General features: G+C 35.1%; 1 pseudogene; it reads left to right on the forward strand.

The window, feature by feature from the left end:
* Positions 1-6,219: 6,219 nt before the first annotated feature.
* Positions 6,220-6,671, forward strand: LOC124975547 (60S ribosomal protein L13-like; annotated as a pseudogene).
* The last annotated feature ends 12,218 nt before the right edge of the window (positions 6,672-18,889 follow it).

Consider the following 18,889-nt stretch of genomic DNA (forward strand, 5'->3'; position numbering starts at 1 on the left):
TGTTCCTACCAATGCTGTGGGTAAAATCAATGCTAGAAATCAAAACACATGTGGAGGTACTGCCTAACCATTTGTGCTAAATAACCCTGCATACAAATTCTCCATGTCACAACTCAAATAAGCTAGATAGGGTTTGAGAACAAAGAAGAAATAAAGACAAAATTAGCTGATAGGCATTGAAGAGAGAACCAAATCAACGTCAGGGAAAGATGGGAGCTCCTATGGGCCTGCAGAAGGAAATGTTCCGTGGAGTTCAACAAACCAGGAGACAATACAGAGGAGCTCAGCCCTTCATTAAAGCTCTCTAAATCCCAGTGTCCACAATTTAATATGTGAATAAGCTCTTCTGTGTTTTATAAAAATACTACATCAACAGTGGCCAGGGTCAGCAGTATAATAAGAATTAAGTTTGTGTTTCATATTATGACTAATAGAAATAAGTACAAGGATTTCATAAGAACTTACTTGAAAATGAATGCATTTTGGGCCACACATTTCTATCTCAAGGATTCAACCTGTCCCACCAGGATCTCTAAACTTGCTTACGTTATGTTTGTCAGGAGTGGGTGGAATGAGATGTTAGTGTTTTCACTCCTATTGTTCTTGTCATTTCTTGTTCCATGGTTATACCCTGGTGTTTCTCCAGAGTAACTTTTATGTAAAAAAAGCAATTTAAAAAAATTGGAGGACATTTCTATGAAATCCTTATTAAATATTAAAGCATAAGCAACTCTAATTTTAAAGTAAAAGAATTCTAAGAGAAATTTTGACTAATTATTCTTTTCTAATGCTAATATCAGAAATGTCTGACAATAGTAAATTTTAAACCTTGAAAGAAAAATTTCTCATAGAACTCACACCCAGCAACAACAAAACACAGTAAGGGATCTCCACAGAAAACAAGACCCTCTTTAGGATTAAGGGATAGACATCTCTCAGAAGGAAATAAGGGACCCCAAGCTTTCAGTCTTATGGGGTTAAATGCCATGCCAGAAAACTAGGAGTGAACCAATCTTCAAGATTATGGGAGTAAGATAATATGCCAAGAGATGGGAAGCTGGAAAGGCAGCTCAGACTTTTGAGATTTTGTGGTCAGCAGAAATGTCAGCTAAAGGAAGTCAAAACAGAGTTTTCCATAGTTTGAAAATAATAGTATTAGAGTCTGTTTCAGATAAGGGCAAAGTCCAGGTGATAAGGAGCAAATGCATGCATAAAATAGTAAAGAAATTCACAGCTACCTTTACCTCAGGTAGTGAAACACACACCTCTAAGTGGAAACTTCACATGGTAATGAGAATTGTGACTAATGAAGAAGTGAGAAGTCCCACCTGTATATGTGAAGACATCAAGAGACAAGAGACAGAGTTCCTGCTTACCCTGTTGATACCATAAAAGCTGTGCACCTTTGTCCTTACATGTGAGTCAGCCTGGGATTTCTGCTCACCATGTGTTGTCTCCCCTCTAGCCAAACAAAAGTTCCTAAATAAAGTTTTGCCTATGCCTAAATTCTTTTCAGTTCTGTTACTCATTTTGATAACCCTAAATCCAAGAACCCAAGGTAAGAAAACAAACAAAAATGAATTTAATAGCACCTAAAATTTAAACAAATTTCTTAAAAGCTATTTCAATTTGGAATAAGGAGGTTGTCAAAAAGTATTGAAAGTCCTTGATTGGTGGTCTTTTAATAAAGTACATGAAAGTTAATATAATTCTGAGCAGGAGAGGAATATGCGACTGTGAATCTTTGCAATGGCCAGAGGCAGGTTTCCTGGGAGGACAATTATAGAAATTTGATCTGAACTCTGTGAACTGCTTAAAAGGGCTTCTTCAAGAATGCATCTAACTGGGTTTTGGCAAAGCTTATGATGTTAACAGTTTTGGTATGGTCAATGCAAATAAAACTCAACAAAAATCCATTACCTTTCTATAAATGATTAATGAACCCACTAAGAAAGAAATCAGGAAAATAAGTCCATTCACAATAGCCTAAAAAAAAAAAAACCCTAGGGATAATCTAACCCAGGAAGTGACAGATCTGTAGAAAGAAAGTTACAGGATGTTGAATAAAGAAATTGAAGAAGATGCTAGAAGATAGAAAGACCTCCCATGTTCAAGGATAGGCAGAATTAATATTGTTAAAATGATCATACTACCAAAAGTGATCTACAAATTCAATAAAATCCCTATCAATATATAAATAACATTCTTCATAGAGCTAGAAAAGATAATCCTAAAATTGATATGTAAGAACAAAAACTAGACTAGCCAAAGTAATGCTGGAAGCATCAGAATACCCAATTTCAAACTGTACTACGGAGCCATAGTTAAAAAAATATATAGCATGGTACTAGCATAAAAACAGACACATAAACCAATGGAACAGAATGGAGAACACAACTACAGTTATCTGATTTTTGAAAAATATGTCAAAAACATACACTTGAGAAAAGATAGAAAAGGTGCTGGGGTAACTAGGAAGTCACTATGTAAAGAATAAAACTAGATCCCTACTTCTCATCTTATTCAAAAGTCAGCTCAAAGTGAAACAAAGACCTAGGAATTAGACAAGAAACTTTACAAACTGCTGGAAGAATACATACTGGCAGCACTCCAACATTTAGGTGCTGGCAATGACTTCTTCAATAGGTCTCCTAAAACTCAGGATATACCAAGAAATTGATAAATGGAATGGCACAAAATTTAAAAGTTTATGCCCAACAAAAGAAACAATGGAATGAAGGGAGAACCTATAGAATGGGAGACAATCTTTGCCAGCTACTCTTCCAACATAGTTTTAACATCTAAATTATATAAAGAACTCAGAAATCTCAATCACCCCCCAACACATACACAACCAACCAAATAACCCATTCATTAAATGAGCAAATGAACTGAACAGACACTACTTGAAAGAAGTACAAATGGTCAACAAGTACAGAAAGAAATGATATCATCTTTATCCATCATGGAAATGCAAACCAAAACTACATTGAGATTCCATCTATTTCTAGTTATGGTGGCAATCATTTAGAACACAAATAACAACAAGTATTGATGAGGATGTGTGGGAAAGGAGTTCTTATACACTGCTGGTGGGAAGATAAATTAGTACAACCTTTATGGAAATCAGTATGGAGGTTCCTCAGAAAACCAAAAACAGAATTAGCATATCATCCAGATATACCACTGCTCAGAATTTATCCAAAGAATTAAATTTAGTATACTTGATATACACACATATACCCAAGTTTATTTAAGCACAATTCAAAACAGTAAGTTATGGAATCATCCTAGGAATCCATAAACAGATAACTGGACAAAGGAAATGGATAGTGGAGTTTTACTTAGTCATGACTAAGAGTAAAATTATGTCATTTGTAGGAAAATGCATGGAACTGGAAATGATCATATTAAGTAAAATAGGCCAAACTCAGAAAGAAAATTATTGTATGTTTTCTCTTCACATGTAGAATATAGGAAGAAAAGAAGATGATATGAAAGTAAGTAGGGAGACTATCAGGAAAGGGGAAGGAGATAAGGTAGAGGTAAGTAGGAGGGGAGTAGATACAATCAAAGCATTTTGAATGCATATATGAAAATTTCACATTGAAACCAATTATTTTGTGCTAAAATAAATGTATTGAAATAATTTTGGCTTAAGGCACAATAAAGCAAAACCCTTAAAGCCTGTCTTGAAAGAAGTTGTTGATGAGTGAGCCATTTGCCAGGTGCATAAGCCATTGCTCTGAGAGGACAGCTGCTTTCCTAGAGGAGCATTCTTTCTTGGTCATATTGGCTGCAGAGTCTTCATTGTTTTCCAGATTTGCCTTTGGGATGAGAAGTCCCTAGAATAAAGAGTGACTCCTGTTGACCAGATACAGTCAACTCTACTGCTAGCAGTGATCTCATGTCAAAATTTCATTCTTCATGAAATTTTGTATTACTTATTCCTGTTCTTCATTTGAAATGTGTTCTGTGTAAACAGATTTTCTTTACATTTTCCCTTTTTAAAAAGTTTATTAAACTGAGTATTGACTAATTTTGAGGATTATAAACTCCTGGGGCCTCAGTCTAAGGACCCTAAGATTTTATGAGTTTTACATCTTGAAGATCTGCCAAGATCTTAAAGTGAAGCTCTAAAGTCTCATGTTTTTGACAGAGGGAAGGAAAAATAACATTTATAACTAAACTGAGAGCATTCTACACACACAAAAAGGACCATCCTAGAAAAGACTTCACCAAAGCCTTATTCAACTTGGGGAAAGGGAAATTACCCAACTCTAACCCTCTATATCCATTCTGTCTCACCTAAGAGGGACAACAAAGCTAAGAAGCACCTGTGAAGGGCACAGACCAGAGACCCAGGGCTACTAAAATACTGAGACCCAAAGGGTTCCAGTTGCATCTCCTCTTCCCACACTACAAGAATAAAGATGATATACAATAAATAATGAATTACATGTGGAAGAATTGCAAGACTTGGATTTCATATACAATGTGATTTCTAGTGACCAAAAACAATAGAAGAGATGAAAACAAAAACACTAGAGGAAATTGTATCTTCTCATATATAAGTTTAATGCAAACAGCAGTCATAACCTAACTGCTGACCTGATAAACATAAAACCTCACACCAACAGCTTATCTAGCTTATCTAGTCATCCTCCCTTATCCACAGGAGATATTCCCAGATCTACGGTGGATGGCAGAGACCACAAGTACCAAACCCTACATAAGTATGCTGATTTTCCTCTACATATATACCTGTGATAAACTTTAGCTTATAAATTAAGCACAGTAAAAGCTTAACAACAATAAGTAATAATAAAATAGAACAACTAAAACTGTACTGCAAAAATATCCTTAAATATAAAACTATACTTAAAAATTAAGGTAGTTTCTCTCAAAATATCTTAGAGTACTATATTCATCCTTCTTATTCTTATGATGATGATGATGTGAGATGATGCCAGTTCCATGGGATGAGATGCTGTGAGTGAATGATGTAGGCATAGTGAGGCAGCATTAAGCTACTAATGACCTGACATCAGAGGAAGCATCATGGGCTTTGAGTGACCCTGGATCATCAAACCTTCATGGTATTGGGTGTGAAGTGTATATGGTGTAGATATGCTTGCCACAGGGATGATTCACATCCTAGGTAGGGCAGAGAAGAATGGCATGAGATTTCATCATACTACTCAGAGCAGTACACAATTCAAAATTTAGGAATTGTTTATTTCTAGAATTTTCCATTTAGTATTTTCAAACCATATTTGACCATACTGGTAAGTAAAACTGTAGAAAGTGAAATCATGGATAAAGGGGAAACCACTAGTACCTCAGTTTGGAGTCTGATATATCATGTCTGACTCTCAAAGAAAAATTTCAAGAATGTGAAAAGATAAGAAAAAACAATTTGGAGAGACAAAGCCAGCATGCAAACCAGAATCCAATAAGGTAGAGTTATAGGAATTACAAGACAAGGAATTTAAAATAACTGTGGTTACTATGACAGAAGTCTACTGAAAAAGTGGGCAACATGCAACAATAGAGGGGTAATGTAAGCAAATAGGTGGGTAATCTAATAAAGACTGAAAAAATGCTGGAAATCAAAATACTACAGGAAAACAAAGAATATCTTTGATTAGTTCATCAGTAAATTGGACACAGTCAAGTCCTGGATTAATAATCTTGAAAATAGGTGAATAAAAACAACTCAATCTAAACTGCAAAAAGGACAAAAACAATGAAAAAAAAATAAACGTTTCCAAGATTTTTATGACAATGGCAAAAGGTGTAACTTGCACAATGGGAATTCTAGAAGTTAAAGAAAGATGAAAAGGAACAGAAACTTCAAAGCTATATTGATGGAAGAGTTTTCTTACATTAACAACAGACATCAAACCACAAATTCATGAAGATCAGAAAAGTACTATAAACAACAATCTACACAAAGGCAAATCATATTCAAACTGCAGAAAATCAAAGACAAAGGGGAAAAAATGTTAGAAACCAGAGAAGGAGAACAAAACTTTAAAAAAACAAACCAGGATGAGACTTATATTAAACTTCTTGTCAGAAACTATGCAATCAAGAAGGAGGAGTGAAATATCTAAAGTGTTATAAAAACCAATCAATAATTACAAATCTAATGGAAAATAAGCTTTAAAAGTGAAAGACACTTTCCGCTCTCTGTTTCCACTGTGTTTCCATACCATGGCGTCCAGCCGGAATGGCATGAGCCTGAAGCCCCACTTCCACAAGGACTGGCAGCAGCACCTGGTCACATGGTTCAGCCAGCTGGCAAGATCTGCAGATACAAGGCCCAACAAGCAAAATGCGTCCTGCATCTAGACACATAGTGAGGTGCCACACAGCATGGTATCACCCCAAAGTCCAAGCTGGCGGGACTTCAACCTGGAGGAGTTGAGGGTTGCAGGCATCCAGAAGAAGGTAGCTGGGACCATGGCATCTCTTTGGACCCCAGGAGGCAGAACAAATCCACCGAGTTCCTACAGGCCAACATGTAGTGGCTTAAGGAGTATGGCTCCAATGTCATCCTCTTCCCCAGAAAGCCCTCCACCCCCAAGAAGGAAGACAGCTCTGCTAAAGAACTCAAACTGACCACCCAGCTGACAGGACCAGTAATGACTATCTGGAATGTGTAGAAGGAGAAAGTCAAGAGTTATCACCACATGATTCAGATGGTGGACATGGAGCTACAGGACTAATTTGCCTACCTGGATTTCAGTCTTGCTTTCTTTGGTTCCATTTCTTCTTTCTTTAATGTCCTTATTTCTCCCTTGTGGAATGAAGTGTTTACTCTGTGCCACTATCAAAGCTGAGAGCTTGTCTTGTGTTTCAGATGAGATTTGAACTTGGGCTCTTGGACAGTAGTGGAAATGTTAAAACTGTTGGGGACTTCTGGAAATGGACTAATGTAGGGGAGGGGGGTAGAATGTTATGGTTTAGATACAAGGTGTCCCCCCCAAAGCTCATGTGTAAGACAGTGCAAGAATTTTCAGAGGTCGAATAATTAGATTATGAGAATTTTAATCTAATCAGTGGATTCATCCGCTGATAAGGACTGATTGGATGGTAACTATAGGCAGGAAGCTTGTGGCTGGAGAAAGCAGGTCACTGGGAGCATGACTTTGGGATTTATATTTTGTCCTTGGTGAGTAGAGCTCTCTCTCTCTGCTTCCTGGTTGCCATGTACTCAGCTGCCTTCCTCAACCATATCCAGAGCAATGGAGTTAACTAGCATGGACTGAACCTCTAAAATTGAGACCAAATAAACTCTTCTTCCTCTAAGTGCTTTCTTGTCAGGCCTTTTGGTCACAGCAATGCAAAAACTGACTAAAACACATTTGTTATCTGGAAATAATTGACATCTACAGAATATTTCATCCAACAACAGCACAATTCACATTCTTCTCAAGCTTGCATAGAACCCCAACTGAGATAGATCACATGCTAGAATATAAAACATAACTGAAAAAATTAAAAGAATAATGATCATACAAAACATGCCCTTAGACAACAATGGAGTAAAGTAGAAAACTATAACAGAATAATACACCAAAATTCCTGAGATACTGAAGATTGAACAACATACTTCTAAATAGCACATGACCTGAAGTCTCAAGAGAAATTCAGAATTATTTTGAAAATTAAAACACTTGGTTAAAATTTGAGGGAATATAGAAAAAACTGTACTTACAAGGAAGATTTTAGCACTGGATGCCTATATTAAAACGAAGAAAGATATAACATTAATAATTTAGGCATCCGCCTTAGAAAAATAGAAAAAGAAACTAAATGAAGCAGAAAACAAGAAACAAAAAATTAGACCAAAACTCAGTGAAATTTTAAAAAAGGAAATCAATAAAAAAATTCCACAATATTCAAAGTTAATTTTTTGAAGGATCAAATTGATAAAACCCAAACCAAGGTAACTGGGAGAGAAGGGGAAATAGGAAAGAGAAGAAGGAGAGAGAGGAGGAGGAGGAGGAGGAGGAGGAGGAGGAGGAGGAGGAGGGATGAAGTTGCAGCAGCAAAAGAAAAGGTATCTAGATACAATACTGTTTTTCAATACTGTTTTTCAATACTGTTACTGAAGTACCTGACACAAATCACTTAGAGGAGGAAAGATTAATTTTGGCTTAGTTTCAGAGGTTTGAGTCCTTGGTTGGCTGACTTGCCTTTGCTTTTTTGTAAAAGAACAGTTGACCATCTTTATGTGCTTTTATTTCTGAATTCTCTATTCTGTGCCATAGATCAATTTGTAAGTTCTACAACTTTTTTCTTCTTTTCCAGCTCTGTTGATTATTATGGGTCTTTTGCCTTTCTATACAAATATTAGAATAAATTTGTCAACTTTCACAAAATAAGTTGTTGGTGCCATCCCTAAAATTGTATTGAATTTATAGATCAAGTTGGAAAGAAGTGATCTCTTGACAATATTGATTTTTCTTATCTATGAGCATAGTACATCTCTTCATTCATTTAAATCTTCTTTGATTACTTTCATCAGAGTTTTAAAATTTTCCTCATATAGACCCTGACCACATTTTACCAGATTATGTTCCAAGTATTTTTTCTTGATACTAGTGCATATAATATTGAATTTTTAATTTCATATTCCAATTGTTTATTGAGGATATATAAGAAAGTTGTTGATTTTGTATAATAACTTCATAATCAGAAAAGATTATATAATCACTTATAAATTACAGTTTTTCAGGTTGAATCTTTGAGATTTTTCAACATAAAAAGTCAAGTCATCTGTGAATAAAGAGCATTTAATTTATTTCTTCCAAATCTGTATACCTTTTATTTTATCTTAATGTCTTACTGCATTAATAAAGAATCCAGGAGCAGTAAGAGGGGGCATACATGCTCTCCCTTTGATCTTAGGAGCAAGCACCCAGTTTTTCACATTATGTATAAGATTGGCTATTGTGTTTTTTGCTTTTTTAATTTTTTTAAGTTGTAGATGGACACAATCTCTTTATTTATGTATTTATTTTTATGTGGTATTGAGGATTGAACCCAGTATCTCACACATGCAAGGCAAGAACTGTACCACTGAGCTGCAGTCCCAGCCCTGCTTTGTTTTTGATAGATTTTTTTTAATCAAGTTGATGAATTTCCATTATATTCTAATTTCATGAAACTTTTAGTCACGAATGAGCATTGGAGTCTGACCTTAACTATACTTTGAATGTTGAGCCAGACTCACACACCTGGAATAAATATCACTTGGTCTTGGTGTAGAATTGCTATTATGCATTGCTGGATTGTGCTTTCCAATACTTTGTTGAGGATTTTTTAAAAATCTGTGTTCATGAAAGATACTGGTCAGCACATATTTTTTTTCTGTTTATGCCTTTATCTTGTTTTGGCATTACAGCCCCATGGAGTGATTTGGGAAACGTTCTCTATTCTTCCATTTTCTGGGGATATTGTAAATAATTGATATCATTTCTTCTTTAAATTTTTGGAGTCTGTCAAATGCATTTTCTGGATCTGTTTATATGAGCAAATGATTTTTCTACTTAAGTCTGATTGATGAATTAATGACCTTAAGGTTGACTGACTCTATTTCTTGGACCTGAGGTGAAGCAGAATATCATGGTGGAGGGCTTAATGAAGAAAAACTGTTCAGTTCAGGGTAACCAGGAAGCAGGGAAAGAGAGGGAGAGAAAGGGGCTGCGGGAAGATAAATTCCAGGCCAAGTCCCAAGTGACCTAACTGCTCCAACTAGGTCTCACCTCCCAGAAGTCCATTCAACTAACAACAATTAATTTCCTATGAGGTCCGAGCACTCATGATTCAATCATTGCCTAAAAGCCCCACCTCCACAACGTGATGCTCTGGGGACCATGCTTTCAGCACATGAGTCCTTTGGGAGACATTCCAGATTCAAACCATAACACTAACACAATCCTTGTTCCCTTCAATAAACATTAACTCAACCTATTTTTTATTAGATCTAATTTTTATTAACATCGTTTTGAATTGAGAAGTTTCCAGAGTCTATACCCCAACAAAAAGGAGGTTTTGTTGTCCTGGACATTCCTCTGACTCTTTGGAAGTATATATAAATATACATATATACAAATTTGGGGTTGTATAATACATACCTATCCAAAAATAGTAGATACTCTCGTGCTGTAGCTATTAAAAACCAGGGATTTTTTTGCTATTTCAAAGGTGAGATTCTTTTCTGGTCCTGACCTGTAGCTGCTTATCAAGGTAAAGGCCAGTCCTGTGTCAAGGGCTCACACAGAGTACTCTGCCCACTGGCAGATATACCCTATCCCACTGCCTGCTGCCTTAAAGTATCACTCATGCAGATGGCCAGGGATGGGCTGGAACATAAATGTTGAGATAGAAATCCTTTCATTTTGGAAGAAGGCAAGAGGAAAAACTGCCTGGAAGGCTGTTTTATAGCCAACTAAATACAGAACTGAACTATTACTAACAGGTTTGAATAAACTGAGGCTGTAGGCCAGGGGACAGCATGGTGGTCAGTGCAGGGCTGGAGAACAGTGAGAGACCTGGCTGACTGATGCAGAGGGAGGGCCCAGGCCCATGTAATATCAGGGACATCAAGGGGAAAGCTCAGTTGACAGCTTGTTTACAATGTACTGATGAGAAATAAACTCTGTGGCAGTCACCGTTATTTTTAAGCAGTTGAATACCCAGTGTCAGGTACAGAGCCTGGCCCTCATTGCCCAGTGACTATTCAGCTAGATGAATGTTGATCTGATGGCCTTTTGAGGATTTACAGGTATAAATGTCATACTGTTAATTGAGCCTGGTCCTTCATTATGCAATTTAAGAGTGAAATTTCAACATTGTTATAAAATTAATACAGTGTTTCCTTTCAAAATATTCACAAATTCATTCATACTTACTCTTTTATTTATACCCCCCAAAATCTTCCACTCCTGACTTCCCCGTTTGTTCCTGAATCACACAAATACTGTACCATTGTATGCAATAGTCAATGGGGTCAGCCTCTCTTTCATCTTAACCTCCGTCTGATCATTTGCAAGACCAGTGGTACTAACCTGGGTCAGGCTACCTCTGAACTGTAGGGGCAGAGTTGCCCGTTCCCAGAGCTTTGCCTGGAAGAAGTGCACTATGCCAAGCCTGAGCGAAGGTGACTAGGCTTCTTTGCCTATTCAGCTTTCCATCGAGTTTGTAATTTGTAGAGAATGGGCAAAGGGAGGAGGTATATTTGGCATATATGGTTATGCTAAAAGGCATTTAATGTAATTCTGTAAAACCTGGGTGAATGCAAATGTACCTACAACCTGGCACTTTAGTCTTCCCAGTTGCTGTGCAGTTTTAAGTCTTGATTTTTCTTTATCTCTTCATTTCATGGAGCACTTTGAGAAGTCTTTAGGGGTGAAGAAAGAATCTTCATTCATCTTGTAACTTTCCCAAACTAAGAAACTTTAAGGGAGTATCTCCTAGCTTCCAGCTCTGAGATACAAAATGTGGGATCAAATGGAATCTTGTTGATTCACTAACCAGTTTAAGTCCTGATTTCTAACTCTAAGAACTTTGGGATGTGAACTTGTTCCATTTTATACCTGTGTTGTTAATTTTTCCCTATTTATCCAAAAAGTACTTACCGAATGTAAACCATGTTAGAGACATTGAAGTAGATGCACATATAAGGATTTGTAAAATACAGATGATGATATATGAGCTGTCATCTCATTGGATTTGTCTGCTCTGAAAAATCAAAGGTATTGTTCAGAAAACTTTATATCAATAACTTTTAAACAGAAAAGAAGATGTGCCCAGAGAGAACTTTAAAGCAAATGTACCATATACACAGACAGCAACTTGTGGACAGCTCTTTGGCAGAGATGGGTCCAGGGTTGTGCACAAAAGCATGTGCACAGTAACATCAACAGAGAGAGGACCAGTTAAAGAAATTCTAGTGTATCCATCCTACAGAACAGTATACAACTGTTAAGAAGAAAGAGGTGGCACAGCAGTGTTGTAATATGGAATGATCTGAAAGACATTAACTAGGAAAGCAGGGCTGAGGGTGGAGAGCAGTGGTGGATCACTCACCTAACAAGTGTGGCCCTGGGTTCTTCCTGAGCACCACCCTCAAAAATAGATAAATAGAAAATCAAAATATTTAACAGCACATAGCATGCTGTAAGCCTATTTTATGCTTACATATAGTTTGGAAAGTTATGTGTTTTTACTAAGCCTGTTTGCTGTGCTTTGTCTATAAAAGAATTGGGGTTATGTGGTACTTACTAGTTATTTGACATTTCTGTTTTGAATATTCCTGTATGAAGTTTTTAAAACTAAAGTGCATTTGTGTAATTTGAATTTTCTTAAATTTTTATTTCAAAATAATAGACATAAAGAGTATAAATTAAAAAAAAATAAATATAAGGGCCTAGTTTCACTCTTCCACATGTTATCCAGTTTTCTCAACACCATTAGTTAAAAAGGCTGTCTTTTCTCCATTGTGTGTTTTTAACACCTTGTCAAGGATCAGATGACTGTACATGTGTGGATTTATCTCTGTGTCTTCTGGGATATTCCATTGCTGTATGTGTCTGTTTTGATGCCATAATCTGCTAACAATCATTTTACTCTCTACTTCTATGAGTTAAACTTGTAGAGCTAAATTTAACATAAAACTCTAAGACATTTATAAAATAACATGACAAAGTATCTGGGTAACTTTATGTTTTACAGTGGTTTTTTAAATTCAATACCCAAATATATTCCATGAAAGAAAATACTGTTGAATTGGGACTTTGATAAAATTAAAAAAGCCTTTGAAGGACCTGAGAGGCTGAAGTGGTAGGAGCACTAGAATTCAGGAGTTTAAGACAAGCCTGAACAACATAGTGAGATCCCATCTCAAATAATGCATGAATCAATCAAACAATGACTTACACTCTGAAAAGAAAATGTTAAGAGAATGAAAAGACAAACCACAGACTGGGAGAAGATATTTGCATAACAAATATCTTAAGACCTGCATCCAAAATACAAAACAAATTCCAAAAATATAATAATAATAATAAAACAACCCATTAAACAAATGGATTAAAAAAAATCTGAAAAACTATTTTACCAAAGGAAATTTACACATGGAACAAAACGTACCCTACAGAAATAGAGCAAGCAATTATGAAATTCATCTGGAAGAATAAGAAACCCAGAATAGCTAAAGCAATCCTTAGCAGAAAGAGCGAAGCAGGGGGTATCGCAATACCAGATCTTCAACTCTACTACAAAGCAATAGTAACAAAAATGGCATGGTATTGGGACCAAAATAGACAGGTAGATCAATGGTACAGAATAGAGGACATGGACACAAACCCAAATAAATACAATTTTCTCATATTAGACAAAGGGTCCAAAAATATGCAATGGAGAAAAGATAGCCTCTTCAACAAATGGTGCTGGGAAAACTGGAAATCCATATGCAACAGAATGAAATTAAACTCCTATCTCTCACACTGCACAAAAATCAACTCAAAATGGATCAAGGACCTAGAAATCAGACCAGAGACGCTTTATCTTATAGAAGAAAAAGTAGGTCCAAATCTTTGACATGTCGGCTTAGGATCAGACTTCCTTAACAGGACTCCCATAGAACAAGAAATAAAAGCAAGAATCAATAACTGGGATAGATTCAAACTAAAAAGCTTTCTCTCAGCAAAGGAAACTATCAGCAATGCAAAGAGAGAGCCTATAGAGTGGGAGAAAAATCTTTGCCACTCATACTTCAGATAGAGCACTAATTTCCAGAATATATAAAGAACTCAAAAAACTCTACACCAAGAATACAAATAATCCAATCGACAAATGGGCTAAGGAAATGAACAGACTCTTCACCAAAGAAGATCTACAAGCAATCAGCAGATATATAAAAAAATGTTCACCATATTTAGTAATAAGAGAAATGCAAATCAAAACTACAAGAAGATTCCACCTCACCCCAATTAGAATGGCGATTATCAAGAACACAAGCAACAATAGGTGTTGGCAAGGATGTGGGGGAAAAGGTACACTCATACATTGCTGGTGGGGTTGCAAATTAGTGCAGCCACTCTGGAAAGCAGTATGGAGATTCCTCAGAAAGCTTGGAATGGACCCACCATTTGACCCAGCTATCCCACTCCTTGGCCTATACCCAAAGGACTTAAAATCAGCATACTACAGAGATATAGCCACATCAATGTTCAGAGCTGCTCCATTCACAATAGCCATATTGTGGAACCATCCTAGATGTCCTTAAGTTGATGAATGGATAAAGAAACTGTGGTGTATATATATACACAATGGAATATTACTCAGCCATGAAGAATAATAAAATTATTGCATTTGCAGGCAAATGGATGAAATTGGAGAATATCATGCTAAGTGAGATAAGCCAATCTCAAAAAACCAAAGGATGAATGATCTCGCTGATAAACTGATGATGACACATAATGGGGGGTGGGAGGGGTTAGTATTAGGGTTAGGGTTAGGTTTAGGGTTAGGTTTAGGGTTAGGGAGGGTGGCAAGAATAGAGGAAGGAAGGACTGTATAGAGGGAAAAGAGGGGGGAGGGGGAAGGGAAAAAAATAACAGAATGAATCAAACAACATTACCCTATGTAAATTTATGATTACACAAATGGTATGCCTTTACTCCATGTACAAACAGAGAAACAACATGTATCCCATTTGTTTACAATAAAAAAATTGGCCTTTAAAGTGTTGGTTAATGAAAAAATTATAATTAATTAAATAAAATTAGGTTTGAATCTAAAAAAAAAAAACTACAAAATACCATGAGTCATTAGGGATTTTCAATATGATAGCACTATGCCACAATTAAAATGACTAGGTTTTTTTTTTTAATGACAATATCAAATACCTGTGAGAATGTGAAGTAAAATGAACTTTTATTTGTGTCTCATCAAAATATAAAATGGTACATTCACTTTGGAAGACCATTCTGAAGTGTCTTGCAAAGATAAACATAGTTTTACTTTACAATTCAGCAATTTCATGCCTAAGTATTTGTCCTAATGAGCCAAAAAATTATGTTCACACAAAAGCCTGCACAAGAATATTTATGGTAGGTTTGTTCATAATCACCAGAAATGGGAACCAGCCTAGTTGTCTTTCAACTAGTTAATGGAAAAATACATTGTACTTTATCCATACAACAGCATATTATTCAGCAATAAATATAAAAGAGCTATCAGTCTATAAAAAGATATGGAGGGATCATAAATGTATTGTGGTAAATGAAAGATGTTCGTCTGAAAATGCTGCATATTTTAAGGTTCCAACAATATGACATTTTGTAAAGGTAAATCTGTACAGAGAGTTAGAAAAATCAATGATTATCAGCAATTTAGGAGAAGAGAAGGGAGGGATGAACAGGTGAAGCACAGGGACTTTTAGGGTGGTAAATATGTTCTCCTGAAAACTGTAATGGATATCATTATACTTTTGTCAAAACTCATATAACTGTGCAACTCAAAGAATGGAACAATATAACTTATGAAGTACAGCTAATAATATAGTGCCAAATTTTGGTCATTAATTGTGGCAAATGCAACACACTAATGCAAGACATAAATTATAGGGGAAATTATGTGGGGTGGTAGAGGGGTGGGTATGGTGTAGATACATGTCACTGCACGTATTATCTATTCAATTAGTTTGTATTTCTAAAGCTGTAATGAAAATTGCTAAATATATTTCAATCTGTATCAAAAATTACTAGAAAATATGCAAACACTTGAAGGTAAATAACAGACATCTAAGTAATACACAAGACAAAACAAAATAAGAAAATTATCATTTTCAAATCATGAAAAAAAATCATGTCAAAAATTGTGAAATGTCACTAGTGCTCTACTTATTGGACATTTATAGGACCATGTGCACCTGTCAGCAAAGAAGTACTCTGAGCAGAGTTCTCAGTTTCCACCTTAACACAGCAGAAAATAAAAACAAACAGGAAATGAATGAAGTTAGGGGAAAAAAATAAATATCAGCATAGAAATCAATTAAATAAAATACTTCTAAAATGGATGTTATCTATATAAACTAAAGTTGGCTCTAGAAGAAATACAATAACCTTGATATATCTCTAGAAGAATGAAATGACAAGGAAATTTAATAATAAACACAAATTACCAAAGAGACATTATGTCACTAAATATTCTACAGATATTAAAAGAAAAGTCAAGCACACACTTGTAATTCCAGTGGCTCAGGAGAGTGAAACAGGGGGATGGCAAGTTTGAGGCCAGCCTCAGTAACTTAATAAAACCCTAAGCAACTTAGTGAGACCCTGTTTTAAAATAAAAAATGAAAAGGGCTGGGGACATGGCTCAGTGGTTAAGTACCTCTGGGTTCAGTACCGAGCACCCAACCTCCACTCCTCTCAAAAAAGGAAAAGTTAAAAGAGAAAAATCAGAAAATATTATGAATTACTTTTTGCCAATACATTTGACAACTATGATAAAATGAATAAATTCTTTGACAGTTATAAACAACAAAAGCTCACTCAAGAAGAAATGAATTCAGTCGATAGCCTTGTATCTATAAAAGAAATTGAAATTGTAGTTAAAAACCTATCAATAGAAATCCAATTTCAAGTGGCAACAATATTGAATTCCAATTCAAGGAATACATAATGCAGTTCTACATAAAACTTTAAAGAAAGCTGAAGAAGAGGGAATGCTTATTAACTCATTTCATGAGTCCAGTATTATTTTCATTTAAAAAATCAGGAAAGGGCTTTGCAAAAGAATGAATAGGACAAAATGAGGTCCCTAATGACTTTCCCCCAATAATCTTGAATGCAAAAATTCTAGGCAAAACTTGGCAAATAAAATTCAACAACATATAAAAAGGTTAATATATTATTACAAAATTTTACATAGAGATTCAATGTTGATTTAACATTCCAAAATTGATCCATGTATATCACATATATACATAATCTAAAAGTATGCATATGTGATATACATAACTTCATAAAATCACCCCAATAAATGTAGAAAATATTTTCCAATAACCCAATATCAAATTCTGTTTAAAAGTTTTAGTAAACTAAGAATAGAAGGAAAAATTCCTCAACCTGACATCTATTAAATACTTAACCAGAAACATAGTACTTTTTGGCAAAACACTGAATACTTAACCATATCCTCAGGAACAAAAAAGGTTATGTACATACCATTTCTTCAGTTTGCTCCTAAAGGTTCTGTCAATGCACTCAGTGGGGGGGGGGGGAATCTACAAAGCATACAAAAGGGAATGAAAACAATAAAATTAACTTTATTTGCAGAAGACATGATCATTTATATTGAAAATCAGAATAAATCTTTTTTAATTATTGTATTTTTTATATCTTTATTTTATTTATTTATTTTTATGTGGTGCTGAGCATTAAACCCATTTACTCAAACATGCAAGGAAAGCACTCTACCTCTGAGCTACAACTGCTCAGATTGAATCTTTTAAAAACTTCTAGAAGTAATGAGTGCATTTATCAAAGTTACAGGATTCAAGATCCACATTCACGTAAAAATCAATTGTATCTCTGTATGGTATTTGTTGTGAACACTCACAAATCAGAAGATAAATATGTCATTCAAGAAAGCAACAAAAATATAAAATGTGTAGGGATAAATTTTACAAAACGTGCAAGATCTGTGCATTGAAAACTGTAAAACATGACTGAGGGAAATTAAAGATCTAAATAAATAGAATAATAAACCATGATGGTTAAACACTCAATAATTTTAAGATCACAATTGTCCCTTATTTATAGATTCAACACAATCTCAATCAAAACAGCAGATTGTGTTGTAGAATTTGACAAGCTGATTCTATAAATCATATAGAAAAGGAAAAGATCTAGAATCCTGAAAACAACCGTGGTAAAAATTATATTGGATGACTCTACTCCTGATTTTTAAGCTTAAAAAGGTAGAAATGCATTTCAGCAAAATGCATTCAGAGAAAGAATTGTCCTTTTGACAAGCAGTGCTAGAACAATGTGGTTTGCATGGGGGGGAAAAAAAAGCTAAAAGTCAACCAAGCAATCAAACAAACAATAATTCAAACTTTGACTCATACCTCCAACTTTTTACAAAAATTGGCTCAAAATAAATCATAGGTTTATATAGTAAGGCTAAAAAATATTATTTCCAGTGGCAACATGGAAATTTTTTGTGATCTTGAAGCAAATATTTCTTACAGAAACTCCAAGATCATAAAACATAAAAGAAAGGAAATCCATAAACTGGAACTTACCAAAATTAAAGTTTTTGCTCTTTGACGGTATTTATGACTAAGAGAACAAAAGCAGTAGTCATGGACTGGAGAAAATACTTACCAATAACAAAATAATATATGAAGGACTTTCAGAATGCAAAAATAGGAATCAAGCAACAGAACATTTTAGAAACCTGCAAGGGATTTGAATAGACACTTCACAGAAAAAAAAATGAAAATGCATATCAGCATAGAAAAGATGCTTGACTTCATAGTCAGGAGGAAAATGCAAACAAAATTCACAATGAAAACAACTACACACCTACTAGAATGACCAAGGATTAAAGGAGTGATAATTGCAAGTGTTTATTGGCAATAAGCCTAGACTGGAAACAAGCAAAAGTATAAACAAGTTGTGAACTATCCATATATTAGATTAAAGTAACTTCTCAATAAAAAGAGTTAGGTGCAAGAACAGGGTTAGATCACAAATTAATCATGTAGGGTAAAGAAAACTTGATTAAAATAATATGATTCTGAACCAGAGTACATTTAAAATTCAAAGCAACTTCCTGAAAACTTGCTCATGCTGAG

Source organism: Sciurus carolinensis, unplaced genomic scaffold (assembly GCF_902686445.1).
Source record: "Sciurus carolinensis unplaced genomic scaffold, mSciCar1.2, whole genome shotgun sequence".
Classification (NCBI taxonomy): Eukaryota; Metazoa; Chordata; class Mammalia; order Rodentia; family Sciuridae; genus Sciurus; species Sciurus carolinensis.